Here is a 24,947-nt window from a genome sequence, read left to right as displayed (position 1 = left end):
TCCTCTTGTATACTTTTCCCTACATTGCGGTTAATGTGGTCTGCAGACCATTCCCACTAGTGACTTCTTTTCCCTTCTGTTCTTCCACACAAATTGATTCCACATCCTGATCTCCTGAACCAAGGTCATCTCTAACAATTGTACTAATGCCATCCTTGATCAAAAATGCTACCCCTCTACCTTTACCTCACTTCCTATTCTTTTTGAATGTTATATAGCCCAAGGACCCAATCCTTGCCTCCTGCAGCCAGATCTAGAGCCTTTAATTTAGTCTTTTTGCTATCTTTGTAACAACTAGTCTTGATTCTTTGTACATTCTTAGGTTTTTTTTCTCTCTGTCCCTTCCTGCCATTCTCTGACCCTCATTTCCCACCTTACTATTTTCCTCTCTTCCCTCATCTCTACTCTTGAATATTTCACATCTTTCCACATTTGATCCCTTGCCCCCACTATTTACTTTAGAACTCTCTCTACTTTCCCATTTATGCGGTTCACAGGAACACTGGTCCCAATATGATTCAGGAACAGACCATCCCATGGTACAGTCCACACTTTCCTTAGTGCTTTTGCCAGTGCCCCACAAATTGGAACTCACTTCTCCCGCACCAGCATTTGAGCCACATGTTCACCTCTGTCATTTTATGTACCCTATGCCTATTTGTACACAGTTCAGGTAATAATCCAGCTCTCTTTCACCACCATGTTTCTTGACTCCTCCATTGTTGCTAATTTTTCTGATTGTTTATCTGGCATGCATTACTGAATGAGCATATATCTCCTCCAATTTAGTATTGGGATAACAGAAGCTATTGGGCCTGATTCTCCCAAAAAAAAAGCTGAATGCTGAATTTCCGGGAAAAATGGTGTAAATCATGACTGTTTTTTCATTGGGAGTTCAGACCTGAATCTCCCACACTCTTTGCACTGCAGATGTCACAATAGTGAATATCATTAAAAGCTTAGGGGAGTGGGGCCTATACAACTCGGAGTCTGACAATTCTAGGCCTCTGCGCATGCTCAGTGGCCCCAATCTGTCACTCCCCCATTTGCTGACCTCCCTCCATCCCATTCTCCCAACCCGGAGTGCCCCAATCCCCAGCCACCCCCCCCGCCCCAGCATTGATAATCGACCCCCGCCCTGGCAGACAACCTCTGAAAGACGGTTACACCCCCAGCAGACCACACACCCCTCCCTGTCCAGCCCGCCCCCATCACTGGTCTTACTCCAACTCCAACCAAATCCCAAAGCAGAGTGACAGCAGGACAACCCCCTCTCCCACCAAGCGCCCCCCAGGCCCTGCACACAATAGGCCCTGCCCCCGTGGCACTGCCACATGCCCAGTGGGCAGTGCCAAGGTGTACTGTGGGCATGGGCACTTTGCCTCTTGGGTAGTGTTGGGGAAAGGCTGACACTGCCAGGGTGGCCATGCCCAGGGGGCACCACCCTCCACCGCCCAACTTCTGGGGGGCCCCGTTTGCCCCCGCCTTCACTCCAACATGGTCTCCTGCTAGTTCCCTAATGTGGGGAGCTACACTAAACCCTTCCAGAGTAAAATACTCTTGGCAGGGTGGGAGATCCTATCGGCCCGGTGTATTCAGTCCCATGCCCGATAAAGACATATAAGTTACATTTAAAACATTAAGATCACTGACTTGATCTTCCCGCCAGTTTCCAGCATGGTTTCAACTGTGCCTGCTCTCTGGTGATGGATATCTCCCAATACATCTCCCAACACAACATGCCAAAAAACTGATGCGCCGCGATTCGAGAATTGGGCCCATTAGCTTCTGATCCATGAGCATCCCCATCCTCATGAGCATCCCCAATTTTAATTGTTCCGCCATCAATGCCTGTGCCTTCAGCTGCCAAGGCCCTAAACTTTGTGGTTCACTCATCAAACCTCTCTGACTTTCCAGTTCTTTTTCCTCCTTTAAATTTCTCCTCAAAATCTATTTGAGCAAGTTTATGGCCATTTGTCTTTATATCGCCTCATGTGGCTCGCTGTCTAATTTTGTTGCATAACGCTTTTATGAGGAACCTCTGGATGTTTTATTAGATTAAAAGTGCAATATAAATACAAGCTGATATTGTTGTTTATAGAGAAATACAGACTGAAAAAGTTTTGCCACGTAAAATAGATTCTCTCCCCTTTTTGTTTCCAAGATTGCAAAGGCAGGTAAAGAACTGAAACAGCTTTCTATTATATTACGATATGCAAATAATATAACAATGCCATTATTAAATTTTTCGTGAATGTTTTCAGATTTTATGTCACTTCCATGGGATGCTCTTACAAACAGGCAACTAAGGTGGATGGCTGTGAAAGTACCTGGTTTTAAATGGTCAAAAATAAGATTCATTAAGCAATTTTGAGGCCATTTTTAACAGTTTTCTATTTCTCTTGTTACATATATTTTTATGCACACTTATTCCCAACATTTCTTCAATGCTCACTGTCCCATTACTGACACCAATCGGTTCACCATTTGGGAATGCTTCAATCTGATTTGAAAGAATTACTACCAAAAGAATTCCTGTAAATTTAGATTGCTCTGAATTTATCTACCAATGCCTGTACTCCTCCACTGGAATATCAAAATTTGGCAGATAGTTAGTGAATTAAGAGACTTCAAACTTGAAAGTAAGTTTTGACAGCAGCTCAGACAGCACAGGCATGTGCAAAAGCTTGACTAACAGTTAGGTTGTATGCTTTCACAGAAGTATTGCAAATTACAATGATAACTTCTAGATGAGGCATTAGATTGATTCCCTGTGTACCTGATCCTGTTGACATAAAGGCTGAATTTTCCCAATTTAGTTTTTTCTGAGTCCTGAGGAACATTTTCAGGTCATGAACTGGATCACTGGAGTAGTGAGCCTCAAGATTAATCTTCCCCAGGGGAAACCAATAAAGAACCTGCCTCGAGGCTTCCTCACCAATTACAGAGCACTGCATTTTGGCTGAAGAAGCATTTCTAATTAAAGAAACCACAGCATACCTCAGAGACACTCACCAACACTTGGATTTTTGGCTGCAACAACCACAGGAACGCTGAGAGGATTGGGATGGTTGGCCCCAGGTGTCCCACCATCATCTAGAGATCTAGCTGAGGAGCTGAAGTGAGGCAAATTCTCCAGTGATGAAGAGAATGAGGACAGGTTCTTCAACCAAGCAGACATGGAGGGAAATGTCCGTGATAATGAGTAGTGGCATTGACGCCCCTCCAATCTGGAGGCTTTGAACCAGGATGACCCAGGACATCGAAAGGGGTTGTCAGGTGAGTGGTATAACTTTGTCAGGTGTCAGATCCCATACTCACAAGGATGTTAAGAGGTATAAGCAGGCTAACTGAGCGGGCAACAAGTGTGAGATTATATTATGGAGAGGTGTGAGGCAATTCACTTTGGTAGCAAGCATTGACAAACAGAGTTTATCAGAAGGTGTGAAACCTCTAAATGTTGTTTAGAAAGATTCAGGGTGTCCTCTTATATCAACACTGAAAGTTAGCACATAGCAGCAAGCAATTAGAAAGGCCAATCATGTGATTACCTTTACCGCAATGTAGGTGGTGTGCAAGAATAAGGAAATCGTGCTGCAGTTTTCTAGTTTTGATGAGATCACACCTGGAGTGCTGTGTGTAGTTTTGGTCTCAATTTCTAAGCAGGGTCTCTTAAGATTCTCCCACATCAGGTCGCATCTCAGCGGAGTATATGACCCCATCTCTTTCTCTCTCTCTCTTTCTCTCTATGGATTTTAACCTTCTGTACATCATTGGGGTTGGTTTAATTCAGATGGCTAGTTAATGATGCAGAAAGGCATGAACAGTTTGGGTTCAATTCCCATACCTGCTGAGGTTACTCATGAAGGCCTGACTTCTCAATCTTGCCTCAGATGCAGTGATTCTCAAGTCAAATCACTGCAGGTCATCTGGGACTTTACATTTCTTTCCATGCTCCCTGTGGCATTCTCGTGATTATTTCCTTCTTGAGCTTTCCAGTCTTCCCAATGCCCTTTCATCATCCATTGCTGCTGCTCCTTATTATAATTTTGTTTCCAATGCTCAGAATTTCTACTCTACATCCTCCTATTAAAGGGACTGGATTGAGGAAGATACTCAGAGCAAGTGTTCATTCAGCAAATGTGAGAAAAGTTTCGGCAAAGTGCATAGAATTTTTGGTTGTATTGCATAGTCCACCATATCGAAAACAGACAAATATCTGATATAGTTACACCTACAGTTAGAATTTTGTGTGAGGTTTCAATTCCCACACACATTGAAGATCTTCAGACAGTGAAGCAGGAAGATGACTCGAATAATAGTCTTGTTGTAATTAGTCATGAGGATAGGCTTCAAGAATTAGGGTTATTTACACTTGGTGGTGATAAAATTGAACTTGTGAAGTGTTGATGGAATTGTTTTTTGTTTGTTTAGATTAATTATTTATTAACTCCTCCTTCCATCAATGCATAGTATTAGCAGTGTCTACAAGTTGCAGAGCAGAAACTTGCCAAGGCTTCATCAACAGCCCATTCAAAACCTGCAACCTCTATCACCTAGAAAGACAAGATTGGAAAACGGCTAATGTTACGCCGTTGTTTAAGAAGGGTGCCAGGCAAAAGGCGGGGAATTATAGGCCGGTTAGTTTAACGTCTGTTGTAGGTAAAATGTTAGAATCCGTCATCAAGGAGGAAATAGCGAGGCATCTTGAGGGGAATTGCTTGATAGAGCAGACGCAGCACGGTTTCGTTAAGGGGAAGTCGTGTCTAACAAATTTACTGGAGTTCTATGAGGATGTGTCTAGGGCGGTGGATAGAGGAGAGCCGGTGGATGTGGTCTTTCTTGATTTTCAGAAGGCGTTTGACAAGGTTATTGCAGAAGGTCAGGGGACATGGAGTTGGGGGTAGGGTGTTAGCGTGGATAGAGGACTGGTTGTCAAATAGGAGGCAGAGAGTGGGGGTCAATGGGTGCTATTCGGATTGGCGGATGGTGACTAGTGGAGTGCCGCAGGGGTCGGTGCTGGGGCCTCAGCTATTTACCATTTATATAGATGATCTGGAGGAGGGAACCGAGTGTATGGTGTCGAAATTTGCTGATGACACCAAGATTGGTGGAACGCCAAATTGCGCGGAGGGTGTGGAGAGTCTGCAGAAGGATCTAGATAGGCTGGGCGAATGGGCCAGGAACTGGCAAATGGAATTTAATGTTGGCAAGTGCGAGGTGGTCCACTTTGGTAGGAATAATGGTAGGAAGGATTATTACTTACGTGGAGAAAAACTGCAGCAGGCGACGGTGCAGAGAGACCTCGGGGTCCTTGTGCATGAGTCGCAAAAACCCAGCTTGCAGGTACAGCAGGTGGTCAGGAAGGCAAATGGGATGCTGGCCTTCATAGCGAGGGGGATTGAATATAAAAGTAGGGAGGTCTTGCTGCGGCTGTATAGGGCATTGGTGAGACCGCAGCTGGAGTACTGTGTGCAGTTTTGGGCGCCGTACTTACGCAAGGATATTTTGGCCTTGGAGGGAGTGCAGAGGAGGTTTACTAGGCTGATACCGGAGTTGAGGGGGTTGAGCCATGAGGAGAGGCTGAATAAACTAGGCTTGTACTCATTAGAGTTTAGAAGAATGAGGGGAGATCTCATTGAGACGTATAAGATGATGAATGGGATGGATAGGATAGAGGTGGAGAGGCTCTTCCCGCTCAGAAAGGACAGTAGGACTAGGGGGCACAGCCTCAAGATAAAGGGGGGGCGGTTTAGAACGGAGTTGAGGAGGAACTTCTTCACTCAAAGGGTGGTGAATCTCTGGAATTCTCTGCCCGTTGAGGTGGTGGAGGCTACCTCGCTAAATATTTTTAAGACGCGGGTTGATGGGTTTTTGATAAGAGAGGTGATTAAGGGTTATGGGGAGAGGGCGGGAATGTGGAACTGAGCCACGACAGATCAGCCATGATCTTATTGAATGGCGGGGCAGGCTCGAAGGGCCAGATGGCCTACTCCTGCTCCTATTTCTTATGTTCTTATGTTATGTTCTTATGTTCTTAAGGGTAACAGATGCAATGGTAAACCTCCAACAGCAAGTCCCTCTTCAAGTCAAACATCATCCTAATTTGAAAATATATCGCAATTCCTTCAGTATCCCTGGGCCAAAGTCCTCTCAACAGCACTGTCAGTGTGTCTGCACCACATGGACTGCCGCAGTTTAAGAGGGTACCCTATGACGGATAATTACGCTAGTCGAAACATGCTGGCATCCCATGAATGAATATCAAATACAGCAAGGCCTACATGTTGCAGGCATCTCCATTTTGCAATGTGCCACTGGGACCCAATAGCAATTTTCCAGTAGCATTCATTTATAGAAAGATCAAGTGACAGATTGTTGGTGATTATGGAGTCTAGATGAGTGAAATTATCAATAACTTCTAGAGTCACGTTATCAGCGTTGATTAATGGTGATATGGCAATGTTCTGGCTCATGGCATTTATAGATGTGAGAGTGCTTGTGCACATGCTGCTGGAAGTGGTGCTCAGTATACTATAGTTTGGCATGGAAATGGCAATGTAATATTAACTGGACCGACTTTAAAGATGTGATGTGTTGCAATACCTCTATCCCAATGCAAAAGCAAGGTACCACTCTAAATATCCCCAACATGAGGCTTAGTAGCATAAGTTAGCATCTCCATTTATATGAGTGAACCTAACACCAGAGGCTGGACTTTACATTGGGGGCTGTGTTCTCCTCCTCTCAGTATAAATGTTCGGGGTGAGACTTCCCCTGTTTAACAGCTTGCCCTGCTTTAACTTTTAAGACAACAGTCCTTTAATTAGTATGAAGTGGGGCTTCCATCCATCACTAACCTGCCTCATAGAGCTGCAGCCAATTGGAGGCTATCAGCTCTGATCATCGGCAGTGCACAAATCAAAGAGGCCAGGTGCCATAATTTATGGATCAACCTACCAATTTTCCCATCCTCAGGTGGCCGGTAAAATTCAGCCCCAGAATTTTGGACATGGTTTCCATAGGGCATGACTGTGAGCTGGACTGTCCGATTGCTCCATCACTTTTCTAGCAGTAGAGCAAGACTTAAAGAATTTTGGCCATAATATATATAAGACCAAGGCTGGAATTCTCTGGTATTGCATGCCCTGCTACTGCTGCCAGTGAGAACGGAGAATTTGGTGCTCAGCCAAATCTCCATTCACAGCAGTGGGACCGGTGAATCCCAGCTATGGATGATGTTGGTGAATTCTGGCCCAAGAACAGAATTTTCCCAAATTTTCCCAGTCAGATTTTGACTGTGAAATCTCCCCAGAAAGACAGACAGGTTTTCATTCCAGATCTCTTGACACTTTGTCAAAGAAAAGCAAAGGGACTTATTTTGCCCCATCATTATTGTTTGGTGGGGCATCATAGAGTCGGCAAGACCAACTCCACAGAGACCTGAATGCCATTTCTAAAGGGTGTTGTGATCTCAAAGGAAAGTGACAGGCTACTCCACCCCCCAGTCCCCCAGTGGACATTGCAACCACCGCAGACAAGGGGAACACTCCTAACCCTTGACCAAGAAGGGCAACTCCTGCCCACCACTAAATATGCAGGTCATTGCCCACCACTCCCCCTCTCCCCGCCACATCAGAAAGGCAGACCCCCTCAACCCCCACATGCATCCATCATCACTGTCATCAGCTCTCACCACTAATTGCTGATGTAAAGGCCTACACATAATGGGATCAACCATCAAAAGATTCCCGAAAGGCTCTGAAACCACGTCCCTGACCACCCGAGGGCTTCACTGACCTCTATGCCCCAGCTTGGTCATCTCAACTGGTGGAGACCAGTAGTGATTCCGCCAGTGAAGGGGAGGGAGGCATATAACACTCACAGAAATGTGCATTAAGCCGAAATGTTAGTCGATTTCATGGTAAGCAGGTTCTGGGCATTAACCTCATTATGTCACCAGTGGGGTAGGGGATGGGAAGGGAAATCGCCCACTGCAAATTCCATCATGGCCCTCTCACAAGAGTTTGCGGTCATAACAATATTTGGATTGTGGTGAATAGTCCCTGAAAATCGCACCCTGCCCACTCCAAATTTATGTTGTTATGCTTGAGGTATGATGATGTGAGGAAGGATTAATGGAAAAATAATACACGATATTTACAAGAATATTGCACTCACATAGGCTTACTTTTGCATCAGATAAAATAATGGGCACCAGAGGCATCCTTTGTAAATAATGTAGAGAAGTATACTTTTCAATTCCAGTATTAAAAGATAATCCTCAATGACCTCCTTCCAGGTAGAAGAACTCCTGAGGGTTGCCCGAATGATACATGGTTCACCATTGTCCATATTGGACTAGTTTCTGGGAGCATTTACTTTAATAAATTATCAGCTTTTAGGGAGGATTTCCTAAAATTTAACAGTTGCATTTAACATTTGTTTAGCGTTTTTACAAATATGTAGGTACTTTAAAAGTAAATTCAACCTTTCTGTTGTCCATACAAAGCAAAATAACTATGGAAGTAAGACAGTTTTTGACCAAGTCATGGATTAACGATATAATAAAAGTCCTGAACAAAGAGTTAACTTTGTTTAGAATCACAAAATTGTTCAGTGCAGGAGGTGGCCATTTGGCCCATCGAGCCTCCACCAACAACAATCCCACCCAGATCCTATCCCATAACCCCAAGTATAGTCCCTCACTAGTCGCCCTGACACTAAGGGCAATTTAACATGGCCAATCAACCCAAACCGCACATCTTTGGAGTGCGAGAGTAAACTGGAGCACCCAGATGAAACCCACGCAGACATGGGGGGAATGTGTAAACTCCACACAGTTGCCCAAGCTAGGAATTGAACCCAGATCCCTGGTGCTGTGAGGCTGCAGTGCTAACCACTGTGCTGCCATGCCAGCCATAGATGTTGCCCAACATGCTGAATATTTCCAGCACTTTCTGATTTTATCATGGATTACCAAAGCATCCACAGAGTGCCTGAAACGGACACAAGGAGGTTTGTCATTTTTGATGCTCCTATATGCGTTTCCCAGAGAACAACGTTATATTCTACCTAGCAGGAAATAACAGTTGCCGCCAGTGTTGTACACCCCACAAGTGCATTGGGGTTAAAGACATACAATGTGTTGGTATATGTGCTGTCTGCATCATGTGGGAATAGATGTGTCTTTCAGAAGCTGCAAAGGTATTATTATGCAGTAGTAACCAAGCGGATGATTCGAGAATGTACGTCAACCAGTTTTACACATCTCGCCCCTTCATTACATAGCCTACATACTAATATTCTAAAAATTATACTAATTTTGTAACATAACAGCAACTTCAGGGATGTCACAGTGGTGAGCACTGCTGCTCCACAATGCCAGGGACCAGGGTTTGATTCCTAGTTTGAGTCACTGTAATGTTCGCTCAGTGTGTGCGTGGGTTTCCTCTGGGAACTCCATTTTCCTCCCACAGTCCAAAAGGCATGCTAGTTAGGTGCATTGGCCATGTTAGATCCTCCCTTAGTGTACCCTAAAGGTGCCGGAGTGTGGTGACTGGGGGATTTTCACAGTAACTTCATTGCAGTGTTAATGTAAACCTACTTGTGACATAAATAAAAAATATTCCAAATGTGAACAGATTCAAAATGCAGCTGTCAACTGGAGACCTCGCCATACTTGGATTTCAGTATTGATGAAAATGTTTTCTCATAAAAATGTCAGCAACAATTAATAACAGAGTGCAGTACATAAAACAAACTGGAAAATAAAAAAAAACTGAAGAGCCTCATTTAAAAGTTTCATCCCTCATGGAGCTTCCCTTAAGCCCACTTCAGATAGTGAAAGGAGTTCACAGCCTGTTTCTATTCTATACGGATGGAAAATCTTGCCAGCCTCATTTCAATGCATGTAATGTGCATTTACCAAGGCTCATTTCAGTAAGACCACTTTAAGCTACTTTAAAGGCCGACTGGAAAATCACAACTAGCATTAAGATTCTGCTGATCTTGCTTTTGGGATCTGTTCCAATCCCTTATCATCTGCTCTGTTTCTTCCACCACTATTCTTATTACTCAGGAATTATGCCCTGTTATATATTGTACAGTGATAGCAATAAGAAAAGTTACTTTATACACACGGCATGTGGAATTTTGCAACATCACAACAATTTAATTAAGATCTATGCCCAGAGATGTCTGCTCGTGCACTGGTGCTATAGTAGCAGAAAGAGCCTGCTTTTTACTTCTTAAATTCAGAAATTGCAATTGATTGCACAAGTCTGAGAGCTAAAATTTTAAATTTGTATCAAGTGTAACAGTTTTACTGGCAGCTCAGAGGCTGCAGTTTGATGTTATTCTGTGCTCCTCTGTATATGTTTGTGGCCCATTAAAAATGCGTAAAATACCCCAAGGCCAGAAGATCATTCAGGTATAAGAGAGCATCTGTATGATAGGTGGAACTCCTACCAGGTAGAGATACACCTTGATTCGGCATGGGCGGAAAGTCTGGGCTTGTACAATTAAACAGCTGAGCATTTAATGGGAGGCAATGGCCTCATGGTATTAGACTATGAATCCAGGAACTCAACTAATATTCTGGGGTTCTGGGTTCAAATCCCACCTTGCCAGATGGTGAAATTTGAATCCAATAAAAAAATGGAGTTAAGAATCTATTGATGACCATGAAGCCAATGTTGATTGTCAGACAAACCCATCTGGTTCATTAATGTTCTTTAGGGAAAGAAATCTGCTGTCCTTACCTGGCCTGGCCTACATGTGACTCCAGAGTCATAGCAATATGGTTGACTCTCAACTGCCCTCTGAACAAAGGCAACTAGGGATGAGCAATAAATGCTGGCCAGCCAGTGATGGCCATATCCCACGAATGAATAAAAAACTTATGTCCTTTTATGATTAAATATCTTGCTATTTCCCCGAAAATTAAGTTGTATTAATTAGCAAAGATCATGAAAATTATATGGTTTGTTTTTGATAATTAAATTGAATAAATTGTTATCTATTGATTTATTATCTGATGACAGATCCAGAGCAAGGATCAATTATTTTCTGGATCAAACATAGCCATGCAAAATAATTGCTGTTTTATTTCTACATGGCAAAATGATAGGTGCATTTTAGCAAGTTGCTACCCTGGTATAAAAATACATTTGGGAGGTAAACATTTTTTCTTCTACTGTATGCTGTATGAAATTTATGACTTTCTTTACACAATATCTTCTATAACTAATAAAACCAATGCATTACTGAAGTTCTACTAGCCTAGAAATATCAGCATACAAAGCTTTAATCTGAATGCAATATTGTTTTGTCTAAAGCATTAACCAATTTATTCTTTAATAGGTTATCTCATCCATTAAAATAGCAGACAAAGGTAATGTCATCAGCATTACCTTATGGCTCATGTAATAAAGCTTGTTTTTAAGTCACTCTTATTATAATAACTATAAGAATTTTGGCTGAGCTAATTCTAGCCTTTGCTCCCAGCCAGTTACTATCTGATGTGTGAAAATTAACATTACTATTTCAAACATTACTTAAATACATTTCCTTTGCTGCTTTCAAAGTGCATTATCTTTGATAATCATTAATTCATAATGCTTTCCCCTTGTAAAATCCTAGTTTGCTTGCAATACAATCTTCAAGGGATTCTGTGTCGGAATGGAATCAGAGACCTAGTTAAAGCATGAGAGAGAACAACAGTGCATTAATCAGCTCTCTGCCCCTTATTCTACCATTGAACCTGCTGGGGACTGCATTATAACCATTAGTAGATAGATCTCTTGTGGTAGAGCTTTCAAATTCAAATAGGGTTCTTAGACTATGTGACCCTGCTGGGAATTAATCCCTGAGGGCAAGCCAATCAAAATGGATAATTTATCTACTAATATTCAACATTATGAAGTAGGATTATAGAATAGATACACTATTGCTAAATATATTTAGAATTTATGGTATTCTTTCAGTGAATTTGTTACTTTTTATTTTATTCTGTTTCTTTTGTGTATGAATCTTCCTTCACAGACAAGTCACCAAAGGATTCAAGGTAAAGATTCAGAAATTTGTGGAAACCATAGATTTTTAACAATGCTATTCATTAATATTATGGGGTGAAGTTCCCATGTCACAGTTGGTGTGCCTTTTAGCAGCTTTTACTTGTCTGGCTGCTTAGTGGAATGCTTTACAATAATTCCTCCCTGGGAGTGGGGCGGGGAATGCTTAGGTTGCTCATTTTAACATATTACAAGCCCACCTCCTGTTCATAGTGGCATTTAGGCTGTTCATATAGAAGTCAGAGGCAAAGACCACCAACCATAACAGAAAATAAAACCTTTAGAAAGCGGTTTCTTGATTAAAAAAAATTAAGAAATCTCAACTTACCAGTCACGGAGGAAATCTTGAAATTTTACACAAATGTCTCCTTTCCCGCAGTATTATAGTTAAAGGAATTAAAAGGACACCATCATTAGGAAAATTAGATTTTACATGTAAATTGTAAAAATGCACTTGCTTCAAATATGATATAATGGTGGGATTCCACATTGGTGGGTACCAATGCAAAGTGCAGTGCATTCACCAGGCATGATACATACTTCCCAATTCTCCTTTCTATTGGCCAGTTTAAAGACCCTTTACAAAAACGTGCATAGAGTGAATGTGGTGAAAATATTTTCATGAATAGGAGAGACTGGGATCTGAGGACAGAGCCTCAGAGTAAAGGGTCAACCCTTTGGAACTGAAGTGAAGAGGGATTTCTTCAGCCAGAGGGTGGTGAATCTATAGAATTCATTGCCACAGAAGGCTGTAGAGGCCAGGTCATTGAGTGTATTTAAGACAGAGAGAGAGAGAGAGAGAGAGAAAGTTCTTGACTGGCAAGGGGAACAAAAGTTATGGGGAAAAGGCAGGAGAATGGGGTTGAGAAACATCAGCTATGATCAATTGGTGGAGCAGACTTGATGGGCCGAATAGCTTAATTCGACTCTTATATCTTATGGCCTTATGACTTAGTCAGCAGCTACTACTATAAAGGTGAGTAAACTGTTTTTCTTAATATTATTTTGTGGAGCCATGAAGAGGAGTACTACTGCCAGTCACGATTGGACCCACCCCTGTTGTCCTGTCTCATAGAATCATAGAATCCCTAGAGTACGCAAGAAGGCCATTCAGCCCATTGAGTCTGTACCAACCATAATCCTAACCAGGCCCTATTCCTGTAACCCCACGTATTTAGCCTGCCAATCCCACTTACAGTAGGGTCAATTTAGCATGGCCAATCCACCTAACCACATCTTTGGGCAGTGGGAGGAAACCGGAGCACCCAGAGGAAACCCATGTAGACTCGGGGAGAACATGCAGACTCCACACAGACAGTGACCCAAGCCAGGAATTGTACCTGGGATCCTGAGCACTGTGAGGCTGCAGTGCTAACCATTGTGCCACCATGCTGTCCTCATTGCCATAACTTACCTGAGGGCTGCCAACAGCGAGACACACAGTCTATATTTGCATGCTTCCATTGGGTGATTTGACTGTGAAAGTGGAACGGGTGCCAGCTGCTTATCTTGAATTTTCAGAATTAATTTCCTACAATCCCCAGACTTATGCACTCTGAGCCCTATTAGCATCTGTAGGCCATTCTGCCCCCTACATTTATTCCACATCTATCACTAACAACATTTTAATGAAGAGCATTGTGTTTTACATTTCATATTTCAACAATTTCACAATCAAAAGCACGCCATGCCTATCAATTTAATTCCACCATAAATCTTTTTATAACTTTGAAATTCTTCAAAATAAAGGGGCAGCTTGCAGTATTTTAGCTGGCTAAATGTAGATCCTATAGACAAGCCAGTGTTTGGGCAAGGGGAGGGATTCAAACACCCCGACCATAATTTCCGTTTTTATTATTGGTCCACTACTTTTAAAATAATCTGTCTTAGACGACTTGATGGAACAAATAAAGAGTGTTCTTGCATAATCACTCACTCCCAGAATTTGACCGGTGAAAATCAATCAGTCAGGCCTGTGGTTGTAACTGTTCACCAGGAATTAACAGTTGACAGTAGTGAAATTATTGCTCGACTCTTGACATACAACTATCACGTGGACTTTGTCCCTTAGCATTTTATCCAACAAGACTTTTTCTTTATATTTTGTCTTTATTTGGATGAATTGATCAAGGGAAGTAATAATGTTACTACATGAACTCTATTGTTCACACTGGAAACCACCAAAATACAACGATCATTTATTTTGTTTGGTCTGGATTATTTTTCATTCCTGCCAGTACTTGAGTATCAGCTTGTTTCCTTGTGGAAGAGAGGTTGTATGCACATGTGTACATATAGAAAGATCTGAATGAATCACTGTGCTTAATGTTTCTTCTCACTTAATTCATCTTTAGTCGTTAATATTAATTTTTTTTATCATGAAATTTGCTTTTCATATCACCTATTTAATGGCAAATGCATGCGGCTTTCCAAAGCCACAGAGGTAACTGGGTATTTAAAGGCTGTGAACGTATACTGCTGCAGGGAAGGACGGGTGGGAGTGGAGAAAATGGATGATGCCAGAACTGTTCCGATTTTTTTTGCCGTATTAGAAATACCCATAGAATACCTTACGATTGTGCAAAGGGCATCCTGGGTCTCAGCTGTATCAATAGTCTCTTAGGATGTCCATTATACTGAACCATGTGAGGTCTGAAAGAAAACAGAAACACCAAAACAAAGTTGAAAATGGCTGTTAATTTAAACAATAAGAATTAAACTGTTGATTGCTGAAAGCTGCAAGTAAGCATTTTCTCTTGAAGTAGATTTTGCGTGAAATGTCCAGCTGGTAGTGGTAACATTTGTAATACATGCTTCAGTATGATTAATAAAGAAAGGAAAATGGCCTCTACCTACGAAATAAGCAATATTAGTGAAGCAAAATTTGATTTTAGCAGACAGGTTAGTTGTCTTGATGGTTGAATGCAGGCACTGACAGAAGGTGGGGTTGTTATAATTTAAACAGTCAGTTAAGGATGATACGTTGAGTACTGTCAGCCTAATGACAGTCCTTTTTAACTCCCTTGGACTGACAGTGACAACTCTGTACATTACTGCATATGACAAGGTTATTGTCTTACAGTCATGTCTCAGTACACTGTTTCAGTTTTATTCTTTTTAACCAGTATGATAATTTTGCAATAAAAAACATTCAAATCCATTTTGGATTGTGAAGCTAAGCATTATAAAGTAAAATTTAAGAAGTCTTTCAACAATTAACACTCCCAAGTAAGACAAATTCAAATTTTGTGTTTTATGAGATTAACCAATGATTATCACACAATTTAGTTTTAATTGTATAAGTGATCGATATTTTTTCCCTCCTTCATAATTTTGATTTACTAACGCAGTCCTCTTAAAGTTCAGAAAATAAACAATAGGGCATGAAGAAGCTTTCACATGAAGACTGCAACATTTTTTTATATACACCAGGTGGCAACAGAGGATTTGAGATCAGACTTTTCTCCTATCTCACTGGGGACAGGCAGCAATATTAATGTCAGTGTCCTGCCAGTGCAGAGTGTAAATTCTGCTTTTGAATGAAAGAGCGATGCAAATAGATAAAACAATCTCAGCTTTCTCACGTTGTAGTTGCTGATTTTTGTCCCTTCGACATTTTGGAATAATACAAATTAATATTGCACGTAACTGCAGAAAACATCTGTTTTCATTTGCATTAATGTTTCACAGGTACGTCACATTCAACCAAGTGAGTTGAAACCTTTTTTCAGTTGACGTAAGATGGCAGATTGTTTTTTGCTTTTTAACATTTATTGGTCAGAATTCTCCGACCTTGCCTGTGGCTGCGATTATCTGGTCTCGCTGCTGTGAATGGAGATTCAGCTGAGTGCCAAATTTTCCGTTCTCACTAGCACCAGTAGCGGGACATGAGAGACCAGAAAATTCTGGCCCTTATTTCTAAAGTAATCTTTGTAAGTAACTGCTATTTACAAAATCTTTCCAATTGACACCATTGCCTGAGATTCCTGTCCTGATTCTGACGATGCATGCAACCCTTGTGTAGCTTTTCTGCTCAAACATTAATCAATTTGTACATTAAATTAGCAAATCAAAAATTGTGCTTGTGGAAAAAGTGAGGGAGACAGTAAAAAAACTACTGTAATCACTGTGATTAAAACTGATAAGTCATGAAGATAATCCACTTTCTATATTTTATGTTAAGTAATATTTGACCAACCTCTTAAAATACTAAGAAATGGTGTTGCTGTGCCTTTTGGACTGACTTCTGCCCCCCAGAAGGAATAAATATTGCAGCCTCTCATCAAAACAATAGCTCGACCAAGAAGTTAGACACAACTTCTGAGGAAACATTTTTTGCACCTTACTCCATCATGTTGGATGATTAAATGTAGCAGACTATTGAGAGATTAGGAGAGGTTGCCTGGAAATGGACTGGAGCAGTGGTTAATCAGCTGATCACAACTCACTTAGCTGCTCTAATTCAAAAATGATGAAATACTGTCACATGAATTGGAATGAAAACAGATTTATTTTCTCCTATTGTTAAATGAGAAATATGGAGTGAACTGAACTGCGCAGAACTGTTCGACCAGGCGATTCCGCTCCATTGCATTGCTTTCCTTTGTGCAATGCCCCCTGCTTTCAGCATAGCCAATGCAATCACAGGATTTCTGTGTTCAGAGCAACTTGAATTGTTGCCATATTCTGTGCTAAGAATATTACTAGAAACAAGTCCCCCACCTCTGCAAATAAAAAAGTCCATGCCCATAGGGTTGATTGAGGGCTTTCTGCTAATTTTGCATGTTCACATGCCTTCAAGGAGGCTCTCAAAATTAAGCTGGACCTATTGGGTGCAAGGCCATTGTTAGGCATGTTTTGAATAAAATATCTTCTCTGTGAACCGAGGAACCCCAACTTAGATAGAAAAAGAGTTTTGCAGATAATTCAAAAGTCATTTTTAAGTCACCCACAGATTGATATGATAATTTCAACACCTTTTCTTGGTATGAGCCTTCTTTCATCTTTATTAATCGAAGTTTACTGCGTTACAATTCTTCACTGTATCAAGAAGTATTTTTAAACTGTTAGAAAAATCGAAAATGCTGCTCAGTGGTGCTAGCTCCTGGTCAATTCTGCTTTTGACATTTGAGAGGGCAGAGGATTTGGTGACTTGTCCACACAAAAGTTGTGATTGTTTTGGGAGCTGCAAATATAGTGGCTGTGCCTGTGGAACGATGGAACTACAGCAAGATGCGTTTGAAGAGGCTGTGGTAATTGGAAGCTGGGGGAGATATCTTCTGCCAAGTTGGAGCTGAATTCCTTCATGCTCTTCAGCACTCTCAGCATTGCCATGGGCTGTGTCACTACCAGCTCCATGATGCTCTGAAAAGCTCAGGAGATGATATGTCCTGGATGTCAGTAGTTCTGCTTTCCTCTGGGTGGCAATGGGCAACCTGGCCCTGCAAGGAAGAGGTAGAATATCAATCAATGTGTTGCCACACTTTAGTAGCTGAAAGCGTGTGGTAGCAATAGTCTGGTCTGAGTCTGGCATAATTGAAAGGTGTATGGGAGTGATATGGAGTATCTGGATATTAGGCAGGAGTCCTGAATGCTGTGCTTTTTGGTGAGTAATGGGGGTGTGGTGAATTGAGCAACATAAGAGGTTGGTATTACAGTGGTTATGAGTTTCTTTGAAGTTGCATTCAATAACCTTGACTTTCTGCATCATCAAACCATTGGCCTGTATTACAGCCATTGGTCCTCCTTTAGTTGATATTCTCTGGACACTTGTTCCTATTTCTTTCATAGCACAGGCTTGAACCCCAACATAAACATGACCTCTCTCCTCCTGATCACCTCAGTGACTAAAGCATCTGCAGCACATCTGTGAACCTAGAAGACCCAGTGAAAGGAGAGATCTCCATTTGTGTCAGTGCAATAGGCTAGCAGCAGTTCCCTTCCAATAATTGGAACTTCACTTAGAGAGGAATTGGCTAGCACCAATTGCTCACTGCATACACCACTCAGTCCCTGTTGAGTGCACAGGCAACCCAGCAATCCAGATCTTGCTCCAACCAGCACTATGAAAGGGTAATGAAAAGGCAGCACCATATTTGCATGCTACTTGTCTCCGTCGGATCAAATACTGGCAGGTCACAACCATGACCCTTGTGCCTGAAAATGGACTTTACAATGCTTTAATCCCATATGCCTACCAATAACGCTGGATACTAGTTTGTTTATTTCATAAAGGATTATCTTATGAATGTAAGTAAGCATACTTTCGATAATCAAAATGAGTGTAATGTTCATTGTTATCAATATTTATATTTTTTAGTTCAAATAAAGGTCAAAATATGGCTCCTGCATAAATTAGCACTACAGTGGTCATAGGTGCAGTTATTGACATGATTTCACAATATTGATACGAATTTAATTAATGTACTTATTGGCCCATTTAACATGCATCAGGATGCAATTAAAATAGAATGTGTGAGGAAATCAAAGAACTGAGTTTTACTGATTTGGAAATGCAACAAGCAAGACAGTGTGAGGAATGTCAAAACAGTGTTTTGGAACATACACAGCATGGCCCCACAAGGATCAGCATCTAATTTATTAATAATGCAAATATATGACTGTTGCATTTAAAGAGTTAACAATTTGCCTGAACTGCCTCAAATAAATGAAGATTACAATCTGAGGGATTTTAAATAACAACACAGCTACCATATTTTATCTATGAAACGGCAACAGATACTGGAGGGTTCAATACTATTAATGTAAAGAATGACCTTCTCAAACAGCATTTGCAGCATTTCAGAGTAGCTCATCTGTGTGAAGTGTTTCGAGAGACTTGGTAAGGTTCTGTATAAATGAAATACTTTTTTTTGCTTTTTGATGGATGGAATCTTGGATGTTTAGTTAGTGAGTATTTTATGACGATTCTGCATCTCCTTGGATATACAATCTGCAAAATGGCCCTTTTATCAGAGCTCTTGCTGCCTTCCGCAGCTGGTAATGGTTTAAGGAGCACATTTGCTGTGTTACTACCTTGTTAAGGCTGTTTCAGTGGTTGGGTCTCGGGGAGGTCAATACCAGGATAGTTTTACTCTGAACCCTTGATGTGCAGAATGAAATGGAGGACATGTGGAATTTCCACCCTATTACTCTGCAGGGTGCCTTGCTGCTCCAGGTCTCCCCTCCTACAATGCAATGTTGCCAGCAGTATAACCAATAAAATGTTTCTCACTAAAAATAATGAAGGGCAATGCTGGAATAAAGCGTTAATGTAACATTAAGCTAATCCTACATGTGAATTTGATTCACTAGACTGCTACCAATTCAAAGAGTGTTTAGAATTATATAATGGTATTCAATGTAACACTGCAAAGCCAAACATATTTCAGTCTGATTGCACTGGAGACTGCCAAAGTACAATCATTGAAGTTATTTTATTATACTTTTTAAGCTATTTTTCATTACAATCAGGAAAAACGAATAATATCAAGAGTCATTAGAATGTGGAATTTGATACCACATGGAGTGATGGAGGCAAACCTTTTGTTTTATTCATTCGTGGGATGTAGGTGTCATTGGGTGGGCCAGCACTTCTTGCCCAGTCCTGTTTTCCCTTGAACTGAGTGGCTGGTTAGGCCATTTCGGAGGACGTTTAAAAGTCAACCACATCTCTATGTAGCTGCAATCACAAATAAGCCAGACCAGTTAAGGATGACAGATTTCCTTCCATGCAGGATGAGCTGAGATATGTTTAAAAATAAGCTAGATAGCTAATGAAAGGGTTTACCAGATTGATTCCTTGGATGACCAGACTGACGTATGAGGAGCGTTTGAGCTGGTTAGGATTGCTGGAGTTCAGAAGAATGAGAGGTGGATCTCATAGAAACTTATAAAATTTGAACAAGGCCAGACAGGGTAGATGCAAGAAGGATGTTCTTGATTGTGGGGGTATCCAGAACCAGGGGTCACTGTCTGAAAATACAGGGTAGTATATTTAGGTCACAGGTGAGGGAAAAATATCTTCACCCAGAAAGTAACCAGCCTGTGGCGTTCACTACCACAGAAGCTAGTTGAGGCCAAAACATTGAATGTTTTCAAGAAGCAGTTAGATATAACACTTGCGGCAAAGGGAATAAAAGAATATGTGGGGAAGGTGGGATCAGGCTATTGAGTTGGATGATCAGCCATGATCATAATGAATGGCAGAGCAGCTTCAAATGACTGAATGGCTTTTTCCACTTGGAACTCTCCTTCTGCTCCTATTTTCTACATTTCTATGTCAATGAACTCTGCATTGAGGTAGGAATCAATGAAGTAAAATGGGAGGACATTCATGTGAAACATACACACTGACAGATCAGCAGCACTGAATTGCCTGTTTCTGTGCTTTAAATTTGATGTAAAGCTATGTAATTCTGTGCTTGTTACTATGATGTTAGTGTACCTTTAAGAGATTTTGTTTTTCTAAATCATGTTTTCTGCTGTTGTCAGCAAATCTTTTTGACTTCAGTTGTTTTCATTACGACACTGGTTTGTTGGAGAAGTCTTTTTATTGATGCTCAAAGGGAGGTTTGTTTATTTTTACTGGGATATTTATGACTCTGCATTGTTAGGAGAAAAGCTGGTTGGCTGGTCAGATGACAGGGGCACTTTTGTTTTCAGTTTGAGCTGTCATTTAGTTTGGTTTTAGAAATGACATTAAGCTGGAAAGAAGTTTCTCTCGCTCCCTCTCTCTGTCTCTGTTTAATTTGGAAATTCTGCTGGTTATCTGAAAGCAGATTCTTGCCTTTCTGAAGGGGGGAATCAGCTGTTGGTGGTTTGCCTAGAGTCCCCGGTATTTTGGGATGCTGTTCTGACTTTAAACTTCTCCCGAGTCTATCCCGAGAGCTGCAGACGTCATCTAAAGTACTCAATTCCAGCACCACGTGCACATTAGTCTATGCTGTATTAAACCTGTTTTGAAGGGTATTGTTTATGGGATTGGTTTGATTGGGACAGCTCTTATATTCCTTAAGGGTGTTGTTTGTAATTAACAGAAGGTATTGCTAATATTCTTACCATACATGTTAACTATAATCTTAAATAAAATGTGTTTGATAAAAGTTCCCGAGTGAGTCATTTGAATCATTTGGAACCTAGCATGCATGTCCTAGCCAAATTCAAGATGCAGAACTTATGATCCAGGCAGGCTCCATAAAACACTTTGGAGTTTCTGAACTGAACCATAACATTACTTATGGTCTCAGTATTAGTAAGAAATGTATAAGTTAATACTGTGCATTTGCATATTATGTTGACAGTAATGGAAACCAGAGATATAGGCTAAAAATTAATTCACACCAGTTTCTTGGACATGGTAGCATTGATTCACAACTTGCCCACACCCACACTGCTAGGTCCCCCTACTGTGTATTTAGGCAGCTGACAGTACAGCTCTGCTTGGCCCAAAGCTACAATCATTTAGATGAGGAGACAGCATGGGAACATAGTTTGATGCACACTCCTGAAAGTTCCTGTCAAAGAGCATGGAACAATGCAGTTCCAACTTAACACAGGACATTACATAAAGCTTGGAGCCTATCTTTTAAAAATGGGAGTGGTAGAAAAATTAAACAGCAATTGCAGACCTTTTCCACATTTTGGTGCCTGATGGTTGATATTTCAGCTTCCATCACAACACAGGCAGAAGCCACCTAATTTCTCAGCCCTGCAATGGAAGCTCAGATTGATGTCATGAGGCCCACAGCTTCTGCCATCCAGCTTAGACTGCTGCCATCATAGCTCTCAGTGTTCAGTTGACATGCAGGGTGTCACAGCAGTCCACCAATCTGTCCACCCACATGGGGAGGCGATGGCCTAGTGATATTAGGGGGTGTGTTTCTTGTCAGTGGAAGTGGCCTTCTATTGGCCAGGTCCCACCTCTGTCAATGGGATTCCCTGTTGTAGGCATCCCTGTCGCTGGGAAACCCACAGCAGGGATTTAGCATCAGTGGGATGGGAAAATCCTGCTGGCAGGAACAGTTAGGGAATTCTGGCCTCTGTTTCCTCCCCTGCTCCTTGTTCATATGTAAAATGTTGGAAAAACTCGGCAGGCCTGGCAGCATCTGTGGGGAGAGAAACAGAGGTAATGTTTTAGAGCTTTGAAAAAGAATCTTGCAGACTCGAAACATTAACTTTCTCTCCACTGATGCTGCTGAGTCTTTTCTAGCACTTTCTGTTTTTATTTCAGATTGCAAGTATCCACAGTATTTTGCTTTGGTTTTACTAATTCTTTGGCTCCTTTCTAACTTTATTTTTGTAATGTAGTGTGCCTTGAAGGTAGAAAAGTTGCTTTTCACAACTATTGTGAAAGAAAATTAACTAGAAAGATGAAAAAACTGTTCGGTTTTGAATTGTTAATTAATTACGCTGGTTAATTGGACAAGTGTTTAGAAACATGAATGTTTTTTTCTTGTCCTTATCCCCATGCATAATTTTGGTTGCAGGTTTGATTTTTGGAGTCAATCTTTGCAGTCACTTGGTTTTGAGGTTAGTCGTAGGGCAAGAGTGTTTATGTTTGAGTAAAACCGGTTTAACTCTGCGACTACTACTTTCAGCTTTTCTGAAGATGTTTTCTCCTTGTAGAATAACAGAAACATATCTCTGAATCCCAATCAATTACTTACTAATGAGTCGTCCTTTTAATGATTACCAAATGCCAAACTATGCTTTATACAATGTATCTCTGTGTACTCCGTGAATGGTAATAGTTGAGCAATTAGCCAAAATGAGAGAGAGTGAGAGAGAGAAATTGTGATAATTATTTACATATGTGTGTTATGGTTGTAGAACACAAGACTCCAGCTTACGGAAAAATCAGCAAATGTCAAAATGAAATTACAGTGGAAGGTCACAGGGGAGGCAAGGATTGAGTACACCAGTAACCTGTATGTTAGGTACATGATGGCAATAAATCCTTATTTGGCACACTTTGTTCCCATTTTCCTGATTTACAACTCAGTAGAATTGTCTGCAATTTCTGACTAATAGTGATCTGAGGAAGCTAATTCAAACTACCCTGCTAACAATTCACCTCATTACAATTCTGCAATTCGAGATCTCTATACTCACCCCAAAGCAACAGTAATGTAAAAATCTATCCAAAAGTTTCTTTGGAAATACACCACTCACAAATATGAAAAAGAAATGAAAATACTGAAAGAAATTTTAAAGCTTGATTGAATCATTTGGTTTCTCATGCGTGTTTCAAGAGGCAATCACAAACATTTAAAATAGTTACTGAAAAATGCATTTATTAATTAATGGAATCAGATAGTCTTCAAGGATGTTAATCCCAGTGTATTCACAATGTGGTCATATTACTTCACTATCTTATTGCTGAAACAGTAAGAAGTCTCACAACACCAGGTTCAAGTCTAACAGGTTTATGTGGTAGCACAAGCTTTCGGAGCGCTGTTCCTTCATCAGGTGAGTCAGTAATTCACCTGATGAAGGAGTAGTGCTCCGAAAGCCTGTGCTAACAAATAAACCTGTTGGATTTTAATCTGGTGTTTTGAGACTTCTTACTGTGCCCACCCTAGTCCAACACCAGCATCTCCACATCATTATTGCTGAAAGGAATAGAAATACTTCTTGAATTCCATCTGTGCGCATTACCCAGTAACTATGTGCAGATGGTGTTGATTCTAGGGGACAGGTTGCCGCATGTAAAAGAGTATGTTTTGGTTATTTTAACAAGATTTATTACAGTAGTCACAGGTAAGTACTTCAATATTAATGGTAATTGCTCTTAATACTTCAAAACAAAAACAGTGATTGTAGGTTAAAACAACCATGCAGCTATTTCTCCCATATGTGCTGAAAACACAACATTGCAAAGTTATTGTTCAGCAACTAATTTTGATTAAATATTTAAGTTGTGTTTAATAATATTTCTATTATGTCAGTTTAATTGTTACAATTTGAAATCACGGAGTGAGTTTTCCAAAAGAGCTGGTCAATAACATTTTAAATTCAATCATTCTTTGGATCATTTCATGCCTTAAAAAATAAATCAACTCCTGGAACTGATGTCCTGCAGCTCACCTTGATTGGCACATCTGGGAGTTTACAACTGTGGAATAATATTAAAGGAGAGTTAACACAGTTGGTGTACCAAACCAATATGTCACAGTAGGGATTTTCCACTCAGCGATAGACAAAATGATAGTACATAAATAATTGTGCTGCTATTTACCATGTGCACAAACAGTAGTCTTAATCTCAGGTACTCTGTACCTTTTCTCAATTGCTCTCTTTTTTCAACTGTAAGCGTCTATGTCGTATTTTGTGGTATTTTTCAACTAGGCAAGAATGAGGAAAAGATTTGGGGACACACTCACTTGTTTTCTGCTCAATTCATACACTGTCGTTGCTAAATTTGACTCTGTAATACCACTGATTTCAGTAGATGATTTAGAGTTGACCTGCCATTGTGAATCTCACAGGTCCCATTAAAGAACTCCCTTAAGCATGTTTTACTAGCCGACCACCCCAAACCCAATTTGCACAATTTAAAGGCATCACCATTCAAGTTCCAAGTGAGACGCTTTAGACTTTCCTTTGCAGCTACAGAGTTAATCAAAATAGTTAGTGATGGAAAATGTTGCTTACATGCTATAAAGCAGTACTTACTCAGCAATAACCTGCTCAATGATGTTCAAATAGGGTTCAGCAAGAAGTGGCCAACATCAGACATCATTGAAGCCCTGGTCCAATCTTGGACAAAAGAGCTGAATTGTAGAGATGATGTCAGAGTGACTGTCCTTCAATGAAGCATTTGATCCAAGTGTGACACCAAGGATCTTTAGCAAATTTAAAGTCAATGGGAAT

Source organism: Carcharhinus amblyrhynchos, chromosome 5 (genome assembly GCF_965287045.1).
Source record: "Carcharhinus amblyrhynchos chromosome 5, sCarAmb.v2.hapA, whole genome shotgun sequence".
Lineage (NCBI taxonomy): Eukaryota > Metazoa > Chordata > Chondrichthyes > Carcharhiniformes > Carcharhinidae > Carcharhinus > Carcharhinus amblyrhynchos.
Note: the sequence above shows the minus strand (reverse complement) of the source record.